Source organism: Aquila chrysaetos, chromosome 2, assembly GCF_900496995.4.
Source record: "Aquila chrysaetos chrysaetos chromosome 2, bAquChr1.4, whole genome shotgun sequence".
In the NCBI taxonomy this organism is placed as follows: Eukaryota; Metazoa; Chordata; class Aves; order Accipitriformes; family Accipitridae; genus Aquila; species Aquila chrysaetos.
This window is the reverse complement of record NC_044005.1, coordinates 71,582,084-71,597,758: the sequence shown is the minus strand read 5'-3', so window position 1 is coordinate 71,597,758 and position 15,675 is coordinate 71,582,084. Positions and strand designations below refer to the sequence as shown.

Sequence of the window (15,675 nt, the reverse complement as noted above, 5' to 3'; positions counted from 1 at the left end):
CCCACCTACCGTTGTTAGTATAAAAGGAATTAACTGCGCAATAAAGGACGGAGTTGGCACTCACACCGTGTGTGTTATCCGTCTCTTCCCTGGTCCAGGCCGACCAGTGATCTAATCGCAGCACCTTGATATGTAGCACTGCTACATAGAGATAGGCACATTCCATGAACTATAGGAATTCCTCCAACTCTCCAAAGGAATAGAGCTGCTGGCATCCAATGCTGTCATTTTTGGCTGAAGACTATAGGGTATTTTTTCTGTATTTTGGTGCATTTTGGAATGATTCTGCAACTGTAGCTCTATCAACTTTTAGGTATCATGCCATTCTGTTTCTTCCTTCATAAACCATTCCTGACAATTAGGTTTGAGAGTCATGCTTTAAAGCAGACTGCACCTTATGTACATAATGATTTGTCTTTAAAATCCAACTTAATCGGTGACCAATTTATGATCCTTCATTCCTCTGTGGAAGAGTGTGAATTTGCTGAATACAGCAAATACGCCTGTTACTACGATACAGGACCATTAGTTTTCAAGTGAATCCTCAAAGCACAAGTTCCAACGTGTGTACTCCCGTCTCCCACTACTGACCTCTTTCCCCTCACAGCAAGCAGGTAACATTGCCAGCATACACCTCAAAGGGCAGTTCCACTGTTGTGGTACTGGTCTTTTCATGCTGGTCTTTTCATGCTGAAGTGGCAGTCCATAAAAGCCCAGTTCCTCTCTCCCCTCACTAGATACACACAGCAATGCAACCTTTAGACCTTGCCTTTTCTGTAACCATGACTCTCCTCATGACACTTGAATTTCTTTCTTACAAGTGTTTCACATTTATGCTTCTGTACCACCACAACCTCATCTACTTCCATCTCCTGGATGACACCACCCTCAAAAACCTGACTCATTGGTTTGAATTTGTGTACCCATTTTGCTTTCTCCCCATCTTTACAGGGCCTACCCGTGAGTTCTGTTGTTTTGAGTTATTACAGATGTTCAGTATCAGCAAGTCTATATACCCTTATGATATTTTAAAAGGGCAAATACTCTCAGGGGTTTTTCCATGTATTGAAGCTCAACACTCATTTCTCTAATATTGCTGCTACCCTTCCTACAGAGGGCAGCTCAGTGTTTTGGGAAAAGGTCTATTTTAAATACACTGAGACAGTGATTTTGGTTCACATGCAGTTTCTGAAAACAGTATCCGCTCAACAAAACTGCAGCAGCTGCCTTAGCAGGTTTTTAAAAGCATGGCATCCCACTCCAAGCCACAAAAACTCTTCAGGTGTTACGCTTCCTTCCAGTTACAGATCATCCACATTTGTCTGGCAGCACTGACAAAGCATTCCAACTCATCACTGGAAAAAGAGAAAAAGGTCTAAGTAAAATGGTTCACTTGAGGGAAAAATTTCAATTTGCAAGTAAGCACACAACACTTTATACATTAAGGTGTTACTGTTTCTGTAAAAAAACCTACAACCCCATAGACATTATAACACTTTTCAGAAAGTTTAAATCAAATCTTTTTGTCTCATCTCAGATTCCGGATCCGTATTAGGTTTTTCAACAAAGAATTCAGGTTCGGGATAGGATCATCACAGATGAGACAAAAGCAATACAGAAAACAAATTTAATAGGAAATGTATGGTTTTTCTATAGTGTTTCTGACTGCAATAAAAAAAAATTAAACATTCTCTAGTCCTTTGATGTATTTCAATAATAATGTACAATTATTTAAAACTGCATGTAGGTTTGAAAGCTAACCAAGGTTAGGCACAGCTATCAGCACACATTGGGCCTTGGGGAATAAGTGTTCTTAAATTCTAACTATGTACAGAATTAGTTACTATGCTGTCCTGGTTTCAACTGGGATAGAGTTAATTTTCTTCCTAGTAGCTGGTACAGTGTGTTTTGGATTTAGTGTGAGAATAATGTTGATAACCCACTAATGTTTTAGGCTGTTGTTAAGTAGCACTTATCCCAAGTCTAGGACTTTTCAGCTTCCTATGGTCTGCCAGTGAGGAGGTGCACAAGAAGCTGGAAGGGAGCACAGCCAGGACGGCTGACTCAAACTAGCCAAAGGGATATGAACTGTAAGCACAGAGTTCCTTTAGACTTAAGGTGAGAATATGTTTAGCTTTTCAGTTGCATACCTGAATAAGCTAAAAGTATTTGTTCCTACATTTTTGACCATTTTCCTGTGTAAAAAAAAAAAAAAAAAAGACATTTATTAGTTCAGAAAAATTTTCTTCCATCACTCAAAATACAACTTGCCATCTATTTAGTCTCTCATACAGACCAAACTGCATTATCAAACATGTGTTGGATTAGTACCAGTACTCCACAATTTCTGTGAAACTTAACTTAGAAGTGTAGTCATGCCACAGTAAAATTTGTTTTGCTTCTCTTGCCCAGCTATAGCTCAACTTGGCTATGAACTATGACAGGCAACTAACCAATCAAGTATTAATTCCCCCTCTCCTATGAGAATCAAAAAGATCATTTTTGAAAATTAGCTAACACCTGCTTCTCATCTTCTATCAAAACATTAAAAACTCCAGAAGCTAAAATCCACCAACAAGCAAGCATTAAATAAGAAACTACATCCAGACCGCATTTTTCTACATACAACTCTCCTGCAAGCAACAGGAAAATTGAGACTACCTCTAAACTAGAACTGCAAATTCAAAAAAAGGCTAAGATAGATCATTGAATGTTTCACCCTGTTTTCCATTATGCAGACACACACAAACCCCACTCCACTTCAGACATGCCATTTGTAATACAACTGTTTACATGTCACCTCCTGCTTATAAATGGGGTTGAGAACAATGCAATTTTTTAAAGCAGGCATTTAAAAATTATCATTAGTTATTTAAACCAGTTTTGCTGAGTTTCAAGGTATGTACAGGCCATGAAGCCTATCATCTTCAAACATATCACCTGTTCTGGTGTTAGTCTAAAGTCAGATTCACATGTGTTTTTCATCAAGCAATCGGTCAGGTTTGGGATAGGTGCTTCATTCATCAGACATACCAATGTTTTTAAGCATCACTCCCACATCAAGCTTTTAAATTAATCATAACATTTATTGGAATTCATACCTTCAGCTGAGAAGCAGCACTCAAGCATCTCTGCAGAGACATAAAATGCACTGGTTAGTTACACTAGCAAGGCTTGTTACTTCCAACCTTTCTTTACATCAGCCATGTAAGTCACTCCACTTCCTACTTGTAATATTGCCTGTCTAAACAATACAGCATTTTATAGGTAGCACTGCTGCACAAAAAGTTTCACTCACACATTTGAACTTCACATAGTGGCACAAAGCCTGTTCTTCAAAAGAAACTCCTGGTAGTTAGCAAGCTATTTAAAGGTACCTTTCATTAATAAGGAGTGGAATAAAATTATAGATGTTGTAGTACAACAGGAAAGTTAGAACTTGTCCTCACATTTTAGATTTTAACTTCCTAACTAAAAACAACCTGCAGATACTCGAGAATCAGTGCAATTAAAGTGAATTTCATTGGAAAAGATTAGATTCAGGTACCTGGGTAAGAATGAAGTTCTTGGGAGAAACCACTACCAATACTCTCAATGCACATTAAGTGTTCACAAGCATGCTTTTTGCCTGCTGCAAGTATAATGTTATACTAGCCCTTCTGAATTAGTTTAGCTCTGGAGCTGAAACAGCTTTAATATAATGAGAATTCACTGCAGTTCACCATCAAATTCCACCTTTAATCATTAACATTACTTTTCCTAAATGCTCACATCTGAGTGAGCCCTAAGTTAACTATCCTACAAGGGTCAAAGTGCAAGTGTCATCACTAGCTTTCAAACACCAGCAACACTTCCTTAGCAGGGCACTTTTAATACCTGGCTAATGTTTGTTATTTACCCACTATAAGGCAGGATACCTCAAATATAGGCATCTAACACTTCCCTCTCTCTCTGCTCTTTAAAGATGCTAGCTTTTGCAACAGCACATACCCATGTCAACATGGACCTGAAGAGAGTTTAAATAACACACCAACATTCTTATTCACAACCTGAAACATGGTGGCATCTAGCCTGTACACAGGGACAGCAATGAAATTAACACCAACTGGGATAATGACTGAAAGACTAAGTGACTTCTGGAAAGAATTATTTAAGTAGTTTCACCTCAGGAGCCAGATCCATATGAAGTTTCTCATCAACATATCAGGTTTGGCAGTTTCATCATGATTCACCACTTAAGTATCAGTGACTGGGAACTGTAGCACAATTCATACACTCATATATTCCACAAAATAAGCTTTATTGTCTTTCATATGCAGATGTACCGAAAAGGGAATACATTACAATTAACAAAAATTTTCAGCTGCTTAATCAATAAATATTACCTCTATCTGTTGTACTACAGCTGCCAGGAAATCTTTCACCAGGACACCTGACATTCCCATTGTTAGAAACTGTTCATGCCATTCTAGAAATTTGAGTAAAATAATCAATTACAACATGTTCATGTGTAATATAGCACAACCCATTCAGAACAACCAAGTTTTACTCTCATGGATCCCCTTTCCTCCCACCCACTGGTTGTAAGCATTTGAGTAAAATTAAACTGACTACAGATCCTGAAGTTATTTCTTAGCATTTCCAAAAGGTGACAATATCAACTATACTCTTTAAAAAACTGGAACCACATGTGCCTGTTTATATTAACAAGTCTCTAGATGTCCCCTTTGTTTTCTTCACCTAAACACCTTCTTATACCAACCTCCCAACTAAGTGCAAATTCACAATTAAAAGCCATCTTGAGGTAATTTTTGTCAGATTTAGGGTGAACACTTCAGATAGGCATATTTTACCAGCTCCTCCGACAGTAACCCAAATAAACTATTCACCAACTCCCCAGCCTACACAGTTCTAGACCATGTCAAACATGCCTGAAATACAATGATACTTCAATTTTAAAACTAATGTTACACTAATTTGACCATACATATATTTTGCTAATCCATTTATTTATATTAAATTATCCCCACGGATCATTCAAAACATACACAGCTTTCAGGAAAATCCGCTTGTGTATACCAAGTATTCTTCTACTTCTGATGGTGCTTCCATGAAGGGCTAAAATTGAAATGAAAGAAAAATTATCTTTAAAAGTAGAAAATGCCTCTTGCTGTGGTCTAGCATCATCTCTCACGTTACTATGTCAGAAACATAAAAACTCACTTTGTCATACAACATCTCAATATTGGTCTACAACAGTCTTCAATACTTGACAAGTTGAAATTTTGTATGCACTAGAAAAAAAATTACCCTGAATTGGTTTTGGACCATTTTGCAACTGTTACAATGTCTGAAGAACCAAGACATTCAAGCTTCTGTTTCAAAAATACTTATGAGTGGCCATGAATTTATTCACAATGCAATACTATCTGTCCATAGTTTGCAGGACCATTACCTCAATAATTACATTCAAAGATGGTCATGTATGTAGATTCACATTAACTCCAACACTCACCCAAGGCCAGACAGCTAATTCGCACCATCTCTGAAATTGGTTTAATTTAGCACAAGTTAACCAAGTGATTTATCACATGGGTCTTCATGCTTATTTAAATGCCACAGCAAAAGAAATGAAACTAAGAATAACTGACCTTAACTCAAGTGAAGAGCACACACAAAAATCATCAAATAATTACTCATCAGTTTGATGGCAACTATGAAAATGCAATATACTGTAGCTTGTTCTTATTTTTTATCCCACTCAGTAGCCATACAAAGATGACAAATCTCTGGCACTTAACACATTCCATACTTTTGACAGACAAAAATAGGGAAACCAAGTAAGAAATGGAAGCATTTATTATCTTGATCAACAACAGAGATGTAGTGCCACTTCTAGAGCAACACAATTAGAAATTCCAGCCATTACCTTAATGCTTCTGTACAATGTATTGGACACCACTGAAAACCTCCTCTCCATCATACCTAAAAACAAACAGTAAACAAGCTTAATACTTGAAATCAGCAGATTCTTATTACCAGGCCACTGAGTCACACACATTATGAGACAATAACCATAAACAATCTCTTGAGTCTCACAAGCAATAATGTTACATACCCAAGTCTTAAGTTTGCAGGAGGCCTTTTAGAAAGCAGCAAGACATGCAGCCATTTTTTAGTAACAAAGGAGTTAAGAGTTACATCCACCTGAAATCCCATATTAAAAACAAATTTCTACAAATAACTGCATGTACTATTAAACTTCAGTCCAAAGGATTTTTAATGAAAATTCATCATCTCAAGGTTTCAGTCCTTTTAAGTATAAGCACTGATTTCAATTGGTTTAGAGAATTCAGTTTTCACCACATAGCAACTCAACCAGCCAAAGAAACACATGACAAAGTATGTTTTGTCATATACAATACTTAAATAGATCAAATAAATGTAGCAATCCATTAAAGATAACTTATAAATGTTTTGTTTCAGATCACAACAACACTTTAAGCTACGGAAAATCTTGAGTTAAGCTTGCTTATTACACCCAATAACCAGGGGTTACTAATGGCTTCTAAAGATTCAAAAATTTTACTGTTCAGTAATCTTAACATGTGACTCAGGCTACCATTAGACAAGCTAATACAACACGGAATGAATGCACCCGACAACCTCCTACGTGAATGCAAACACCTCCTAATCTTTACTTGCAGATAAAAGCCTAGAATCCTAGCTATATTTTTTTGCTGTATTGCCCGTTCTCCCAGAAGTACTACGGCTCAATGACACTAGCATCGCAAAAGGGGAAAAAAGGCATCTTAAGTCCACATGAAGCTGGGTTTTTGTGTGTTATATCATTTTTTAAAATAAATCTCTTTATTCTGCTGTCTCATTGCCTAGCAAAAAAAGAAAAGGCAACCTCAATAGTTAAAACTTTAAAGTAATTTCATGATTCACATTAAAAAAAGCAAGCAAATCCTGCGGTGATTTTTTCTTGGCACGATATGCTGATTTTACAGCAACTGTATTTTTAAAAGTCTTCTGCGGTCGGACAATTCCATGATGCCGATGGCCGAGCCCTCGGAAACACAGAGGCAACACGAATGTGTGCACCAGCCCTGTGTCAAACGAACAAGGCAACTCCACCTTATTCAAGGCGCCCTAACCTCTCACCAAATCCCCTCGTTCTCATCGCGATGTTTAGTCGTGATCGACTTCATTCACCAGCACGGGCCAGCGTTCCAAGCACCAATTCAAACGAGGACCGAGCGAAGCGGAAGGCTGCATCGCCCTGGCAAGGGGCTGCTCCCAGCCTCAGCAATTAAGAGCTGGCGTCACTGGCGGGCAGCATTCGTTTCACCAGCCCCCGAAGGCACCCGACACGGCCCGTGTCCCCACCGCGTCCCTCCGGCCGGGCCGGCTACCCATCAAAATGGCGCAGGCCAGGCAGCGCCTCGCCGGGCGCCGCCCGCGCCAGGGCAAAATGGTACCCCGCCGCACGCGCCAGCCGCTGCCGCCGAACTACCCATCCCAGCGTGCACCGCGCGCGGGACACCGCTTCCGGCGGGGGAACTCGGCCGCGCCGCGCTCCCGCCTCCCCCGCCGCGGAGCCGCGAGGCCTGCCGGGACCTGTAGTCCGCCGCCCCCCCCCCCCCCCGCCGCCGCCGCCGGGGCTGCAACGGGACGGCGTACACGGCGGCTGCGGCCCCGCGGCTGGCTTGCGCCTGGCCGTGCCCGCCCCGCCCGCCCCGCCCGCGGCTCCGAGGTGCGAGCCTCACCCGCCAGCTCCAAGCCCCACGCGAGCGGCGCCGCGGGCGAGCCTCCCCAACAGCCAAGCAGAAAAACGAAGCAGCGCGGGCGCCCCTCCAGCCCCGCTCGGGGAGCAGCCCCAGCCGCCGCCGCCGCCTTACCCGCCGGTGCGGAGGTTCCCCAGGAAAAGAGAGGGCGAGGGGGCGCTCGCCAGCTTTATAGGTAGGCCGCGGGGTGGGAACGAGGCTGGCCCCGCCCCTCTCGCCGCGCGCCGAGGGGCGGGGACGCCGCGGACCTCGCGCGGGGCCGCGCCTTTCCCGTCCGGCGCGCGCGCGGTGCGCGGTGCCCGGCCCTCCCCTCTCCCCTCCCCTCCCCTCCCCGGGCGGCGGAGCCGTTGGCGGGTTCGCGGCCGCTGCCGTGTTGTCCGCAGGGTCCGGCTGCGGCCCGCTGAGGGGCCCCGGCAGCGCTGCCCTGGCGGCAGCGACCGGCCCCGCGCCTACTGAGCGGCCGTGGCTGAAGCCGCCCCGGGGCCGGGCCCGTCTTACCCGGGACTCCTCAGGCCGGGGCCCGCGCCGCAGGCCTTCCGCAACCCGGGGGCGGCGGGGGGCTGCTGCGGACTCGGCTGCCCGCCGTTCCGAGCAGGCAGGAGCAGGGGGCCGGAGGGGAACAGGCGCGAGGGGGTGCCCTGAGGGGAGAGAAGGAATGGGCGCTCGAGTCCGGCGCACGATCCCGGTGCTTTTTATACATTCTGCATTACAGGGTCTGTGCATCGAACGCAGAGCTAGCAAGTGAAGGCGGGAACCTGATACAGCTTACAAAACTCAGAAAAAATGTTGTCCGTTGAGTACTTGTTTCTTATATCTTCTGTTACTGTTCCCCAGGGCTCCAACTGGTTAACCTTCCATCGGGATGCCTGAATGTTTCAACTTTCCTTCCTCTCTAATTAGATGTTTCTGAAACCTTAACCACACGCACACCCTTTCCCTTTTTGGAAGTAGCACGCAATGCTTTATCCCTGTATAACGTTACAGGTCATCTGGGCTGAAAAATCTCCTCTTGCCCAAAACAGACAAAAAAAAGAAAGCTTTCTGCAGTTTTTTACTCTAGAAAGACTAAGGATGCTATTCCACAGTCGACACAAGAGCGGGCTCCCCCAGTCCCGGCACAGCTTTACCCACTGGAAGTTGCACCTCAGTCAGAAAGCAGCTTAGTCTCCAGCTGAATCGACCTCCCGTACTGCTGTGGCAGTGCTAGCGAAAGAAGTGGGAGCAGGTATCTGGGCTACAGTGGGGATGGCAGGACCGCTACAGCCTAGATGACATTTTAACTCATGTGAAACCACATCCTAAATTCTCACAGTATTTATGGAAGTTCTCACTAATTGTTTATAAATAGTCTAACCTTTTTGTCTGCCTGTTTATTGAGAGGTTTAGTATATCAATCAACTTAGTTGAGGAAACCAGGAAAAACAAGGAAGGATGAAGAAAAGCTCAAAAAATTTTTTGATGTTTTGACAAGTTGTTAAGAATACTACAAAAAACAGCAGTCCACAAGATGGACTCTCGATAGAAGGCTCTAACTGTTGGGAACAGATAAGGGAAGTCTAGAAAAGTGAGTTGTAAAGTGCTGAAATACCTGGCAATTCTTAAAATTACTGAGATTAATACTACCAGGAAAAAACGAAATAGTTGATCAATTTTAAACATGTTTTCTTCTGCAGCTCACGGCAGGAGATGACACTCATTTCCTCTCTGCTTTTCGTCTTCCACGTCCCGTTTTACCTGTCTGAAATCTTCCTCTTGACCGCAAGCAGAGTGACCCAAATGGCAGAGTGCAAGCTGCAGCCAGCCTGCCACCTTTTCTGCTGTAGAGGCACAAGGAAAAAGGTCTACATGGTGCCTTTTTCTCAGAGCCTCCTAAGTGCACTTGTTTGAGCTGCTGTTTCTGTAGGAGAGAGAGCGGGAAGCAATAAGCATCAGAGAATAGTTTCTAGTGCTTCACGCAGGCTCAGCAGCTGAACTTGGGCACAGGCAAGCAGTTTACGCCGTTGTTGTCTATCCTTGTGACCATGGCACTGAAAATCTTAACCCACCCTTCCTTAGTGACATCAGGGTTAAAGATAAGCGAAGTAATCACGACTCCATTAGCCCTAAAGAAAGAAGGCAACTCCTTACCATTTCTTTCCTAAGTGCTAAATAATTACGGCTTTTCCCAGGGCTTTTATGTATGTAGGAATGGAATTTCTTTTCAGGGGAAAAAATAGACAGACTCATAATTTAAGCCCGAAGTACATTACATAAAGCATGAATGAGTACTATTGTAGTTTGCAATTGATCATAAGAAGGCTATAAATAATAAGATGACGAAGGGCCTGTCCACAGCTGCGGGGTCCTGCTCTGTATTGTGATCTTTGCAGGAGAAACACGGGTGTGCACTTACCTCGGGGAGCCTTGCACCTTGCAATGTTACCACGTGTTTTTAGATTGTAGGGTACAGGTTTACTAGCAGTTCCTGAATGCACATTTTATGCAAACTTTTTATCCCCAAAGAAATGTGACTTGTATTTCTCAGCACCACCTAAGTCAGCGAGCGCTGGACAGGCTTGTGGGTCAAGTGAAGTACATCTTTATTGTAGGTAGGCAACAACTACAATTACGAGGCTGAAAAAAGTTAACCAAAACAAAATAAAAACGTACACCACAGTTACAGATTATATTTAAAAATACGGTTCCTTCTTAGCTGCCTTTCTTTCCCCTCCTTCAGGCTTCCACATCTTTAACCTATATGCCAGGCGTCCGAATGAGGGTGCAAGCTGTAGAGCAACACCTGATCCTCAAACTCCACTCCCCAGAGAGATCCTAAGGCTAGTCTGAACCATGAGCCTGGTTGCCATAAAGCGTTAGTTTATAGATGAATTGCTTCTGAGTTCAGCTCACCACACAGCAGCACATTCATGCACAGTGTAAGCACTGGCAGAAGGGAGTGCTGGTTATGAGATAATGGGATGTACTGGATTGCCTCTTCTGAGGCCCACACAAATGTATGCTGGCCTGAAAGGCTGGTGGTGTGGCTACCTCCAGGGCTTTTCAGCTCCTGGCAACTCTTTCCAAGTTCTCTTTTCTTGTTTTAAATGAATTCTTTCTCTTTATTTCTGTCTCCCCCCACTTCCCTTCTGTTCCTATTTTTAGTCTGGCTTCCTGGATTTTCTCCCATAGCTTTGCAGCTTTGATGACTCACATCTCTTGGTTTGGGGTTGTTACCAGTGCATCCTTTGGGATGCTGAGTTCCCCTCCCCTCTCACCTTCCTAGCAGGAAGTCTATTGTATGCAGCTTTAATTTCTTCCCTCTCAGAACAGACAGTACTCATTGTAAAATCTTGAGCTGACTTTGCCATATTTCACATTATGCATCATAAAATGCATGAGCTGGGAAACACTTTCATTTAGCTTATGATTTTGGCCCTGTTTTTAACGTTTTACAGACACAAGTATTCTTTATTTAAACTTCTTCTCAACCCCCTCTCTTTGAATTTTTAGTCACTTTAGTGTTACAGAAAGATTAGCGCTTTTTTTAATGATAAATGAGATCATAAAAACATTAGAACAGCTGTACAGGGTCAGACCAGAGGTCCACCCCCCTCAGTATCCTGCCTCCAACTGCAGCCAAAAATAAATGCCTAGGAAGGGGAGTAGGGATAGAACAAGCACGTAGGGATCCATCCCTGAATATTTGCCCAGCCTCTGGGAATATAAAACTCAGAGACCTCCTAGAGGGTGGAGTGGGGTTTTGTGTGTGTGTGTGTGTGTGTGTGAATGTAACAATCCTCCATTAATTTGCTACCCATAAATTTGTCCAGTCTTCGCCAGAGACTGTATAAAATTTTAGCATCCCCAATAACAATGGCAAGGAGTACCACAGCTTAATTAGCATTACAAGAAAATGCACCTCCTTTAGTTCGCTTTGTACCTGCTGTCTGTTTGCATATTGCACGGTTTTAGAAGCAGTGGTGGACAGTCCATCCCTCTGCAGTCATCTCCTCGGTAAGCCCCACCCCGCAGCCTCTTCTTCAGGCTGAAGAAACCTCATTTACTTAATCATTCCTCATATGGGAATCAGTTCCTACCTTTGACCTTACTCTCATTGCTCTTACCCAAACTTTTTCTTGTTTCTTTTTGAGATGGGAGTCCCTGAGTATGCACTGTATTCAAGAAGCAGGTATAACATGGGCTTATGCAGAGGCATGATGATGTTCTTCATTTTCTTCTTTGTTCCCTAGCACTTCCTAAACTTTGGTTTCCTTTTTTGACTATCGCTGTGCACGGAGCTCAGGTTTCCACAGAACTGTCTGTCATAACTGCAGGATCTCATGTCTGAGCAATAAAGGTCAGAGCCCATCATTTTACATTTGCTGTTGTGTTTGCTTTTCTCAATGAGCTGTGGTTTATATTGATCTATGTTGAATTTCATGTGTTGCTGTTATACCCACTCAGTTTTTTAAGCTCATGCAGCTATTTATGCATCAGCAGTTTACCAAGCTTTCTGACTGTTGCCTTACAGATCTTATTTATCTAGATGCACACTAATTCTACTTTTTATGTTAAGTTTTTACCTGCTTGCCTAGTACAGGTGTCAGGCTTAGTGGGCTGTAGTTTCCTGGCTTTCCCTAGAACCTTTTCAAAACTTTATAATCCTGCTTGCTACTTGCCCTTCTTTAGCACCAGAGCAATTTCAAGTGAGAGCTCACACACCACAATTAGCAGTTCACGTTTCACTGGGTTCCTCTAGAGCATAATCTGATCCTGTTGATACTGCAGCATCTTCAAGAAGTTTGAAGCAACTTCTCTGATGAATGCCTCAAAAGTGGTGTGGTGAATTTCCCCAGATCTTCCACAATGAACACAGGAGCAAAAAATTAATGCAATTGCATGACCTAATTTTCTCTGAACAGACTTCCTGTGCCTCATGAATTTGAAAAGGGATATGTTATTAGTTTTCATAGACTAAACACCATTAACACTGGCATGTACTATTGTGGGCTTCCTTTTCCCTTTTCCAAGTCCTTCTTGAATGATGGTTTTTGTGCCTTCAGGATAGTGTTCTCAGTTTGTCTTCATACCACCTGTGAGGATTTAATGTGCATAGATGTTCCTTTTAGTTTTGTTTTTATCAAGCATCTTCATTTTTAGGTATCTCCCCTTTCTGAAGTTGAGTACAGCTGTGGTGGATATATGGGTTTTCTGCTGCAAAGATGGAGTATCTAAATGTATAATGGCTGTTTATACTGACACATTCGGTTTATTGTCATAATCTAATTAGTTTATATATAGCTAAAATTAATGGTAAAGCATAACTAAGCTTTACACAAGAAAAAAACCCCAAATCCTCTGTACTTAGTTACTTAAAAGACGCAATAAAGTTGGTGTATTAAGACAGCCAACCTAATTAATATTAATAATTTTAAGTTAAATTAGCTATTTTTTCCTCTGTTTACCAAGGTTAGTCTGTGTGCTGTCTCCAGGAGTACATAATTGTAACTATTTTATTGTTTAACAGGAGCATTCATTATCTTGAACTACAGCAGCATTTCAGTATGCCCAAAAATACTTGAGGGAAATTTCAGTCTGAGTTTTTGTTAGTGCTTGGGAACGTCATCTTTCTCTCAGTGTGCAAATCTCTTCTGTGTTATCCTGCAGAAACAGTATATTACTGAAATATAAAATGCTTCATTTAATTGTGATATAGTTGCTGCTTATCTTACTGGCTTTTGCTCACCCTTAAGAGATGAGATGAACAGGCTCGGATGAGATGAAAACATTGAAGTGGAAGTACTGTGGAAAGATGGGAGAAGAGCAACCTGCTATTTAATATTCTTCTCATAGCTGTAGGACCCAGCTGTTAATTAATATCACTTTCAGCCACTTCATTCATTAACAAGGCATAGGGAAAAAAAGGCTTTTCTGTCATATTTATACAGCCTTGACAAATTGAGTGTCAAACTCACTTTTAAGTAGGAAATATATCTTCACGTGCCTTAACGAGAGGCTGCCTCTGGTTCTTAGGGAAGACAAGGCTGCTGAGCTATTTGATTTTTTTAACCAAACCTGTTCTTAATATTGCTGTCCTTAAGAGGCTTGCTTACCATTAAAATATCCTATAATCACACCCTCTACAGAATCAGGAAAAACAACACATACTCAATTTGCTCTTTCTAAAACCAAGTATCATGTGAACTATTACAACAAAATAGAAGTTGTAAAACTACATTCCAGTATCTGGAATTGAATCTGGATATGATAAGTACAGATCTCTGGGTAAGAAAGAGGCACCTTCCCTTTGAAGTGGAGATTTCTTGGAAAATTCTTTAACTGCTTGGAATGTTTCATTTGATAAGGTAAGAAAATAAAATATGCATACATATTATTTTACTCATAGTACAGATATTAAAACACATACAAATTTTTTTAAAAACTACTAAAGATGTAGGAAAATATAATTGCATTATCTACAGCACTAATATAATAATAGATTTAATTTTGCATCAAGGCTTCACTTTGGATGGTGCATAAGTCTTTCCTTCTATGAAACTTGTGTGGACACAGGTATTTCTCAAATCTTTTATTGCAGAATTTTGTTTCCATATTGTTTTGTTCTTAAAAATAGCAAGCCTTCCAGGACAGGATAGTGTGTTAGCAGGTTTTGTGAGTGTATCTTGATCTTAGTGGCTCAGTTCTCATACAGGGAGAGATCAAACAGCACTTTCTATAGATATGTTTTAACTTTACAGTTCAGTAGAACTTACAAGCTGCTGCTGAAAGAGATGACCTTGTTCTTCCCTCCTCCCCTGTCACCACTACAGGCTAATCATCATGCTGCTACAAGCACAAGCAACTCCCTGGTGCAATAGAAAGCGATTTTTTTTTTTTTTTTCAGCTTTAGTTTTCTAGCCACCTGAACTGACTCACATTGTGACCACCTAACCACTAGATTTAACAGAAGGGAAGTGGTGCGAGCACACACCCTGGGCTGGGGAAGGGTTGAGCAGGGTGGTGTCCACTGACAGCAGCTAATTCTTAGGCAGCTATAAATATGATGTGAAACCTCATGCTCGATTCCTCCAAAATGTGGTGTAGCACCTATTTAACTATGCCTGAATGCAAGAATTCCACCATTAAAATAAACAATATGTGAGGTTTAAGAAGTCTGTTCTTCTACTGTTTGCTGCTATTTACTCTTGTACTGTAAGGAAGAAATCATATCTATCTAAATACAATTAAATTATATGGACAGTTGATATTCAGAGCTGTCCAGCTTATGGCTGGCCTTACTAAAGAGCAAGAAAATTGTGATGCTCTGCCCTAAGATATATAAGATTAGTCTCTCTGGTTTTTGAAGGTGGGAGGCTCTATTTGTAAAGAACAGAAAGACGAGGGCAGCATAGTTAATCCTATAACCATGATAATATTCCTTAAAAAACACAAATAAGCAATTTTAGTTGTGTAAGTAATTTGTAAACTTGAAGAGAAGGTATCATGGTTTAAGCCCAGCCAGCAACACAAGGCCACCCACTCACTCACTCCTCCCCCCTGGTGCGATGGGGAGGAGAAAATACAAAGAAAAGCTCGTGGGTGAGACAAGGGCAGGGAAGATCACTCCCCACTTATGGTCACGGGTAAAAGACAGACTCAACTTGGGGAAGAAACAAAATCAATTTAATTTACTACCAATCAAATCAAAACAGTATAATGGGAAGTAAAATCAAATCTTAAAACACCGTCCCCCCACCCCTCCCTCCTTCCTGGCACAACTCCACTCCCGGTTCTCTCTCCCTCCTCCCCGCAGTGGCACAGGGGGACGGGGAATGGGGTTGGGGTCAGTTCATCACACGTTGTCTCTGCCGCTCCTTCCTCCTCAGGGGCAGGACTCCTCAAGCTC

General features: G+C 42.1%; 1 long non-coding RNA gene and 2 other non-coding genes across 6 annotated transcripts; all 3 read right to left on the bottom strand.

Annotated features, from left to right (window-relative positions):
• Positions 1 to 268: 268 nt before the first annotated feature.
• Positions 269 to 7,989, bottom strand: LOC115334925. Of its 4 annotated transcripts, none has more exons than XR_003921302.2 (7): positions 7,905 to 7,989; positions 5,930 to 5,985; positions 5,049 to 5,118; positions 4,386 to 4,468; positions 3,102 to 3,131; positions 2,151 to 2,195; positions 269 to 1,355 (listed from the first exon to the last, which is right to left on the bottom strand). It is a non-coding gene; the product is annotated as an uncharacterized LOC115334925 (long non-coding RNA). The 4 variants fall into 4 exon arrangements; XR_003921305.2 differs by lacking the exon at positions 7,905 to 7,989 and adding an exon at positions 7,773 to 7,895; XR_005931236.1 differs by lacking the exon at positions 7,905 to 7,989 and adding an exon at positions 7,161 to 7,637.
• On the bottom strand, positions 1,531 to 1,601 carry LOC115338708. Its single transcript, XR_003922517.1, has one exon. It is a non-coding gene; the product is annotated as a small nucleolar RNA SNORD50 (small nucleolar RNA).
• Positions 4,163 to 4,229, bottom strand: LOC115338709. Its single transcript, XR_003922518.1, has one exon. It is a non-coding gene; the product is annotated as a small nucleolar RNA SNORD50 (small nucleolar RNA).
• Positions 7,990 to 15,675: the final 7,686 nt, after the last annotated feature.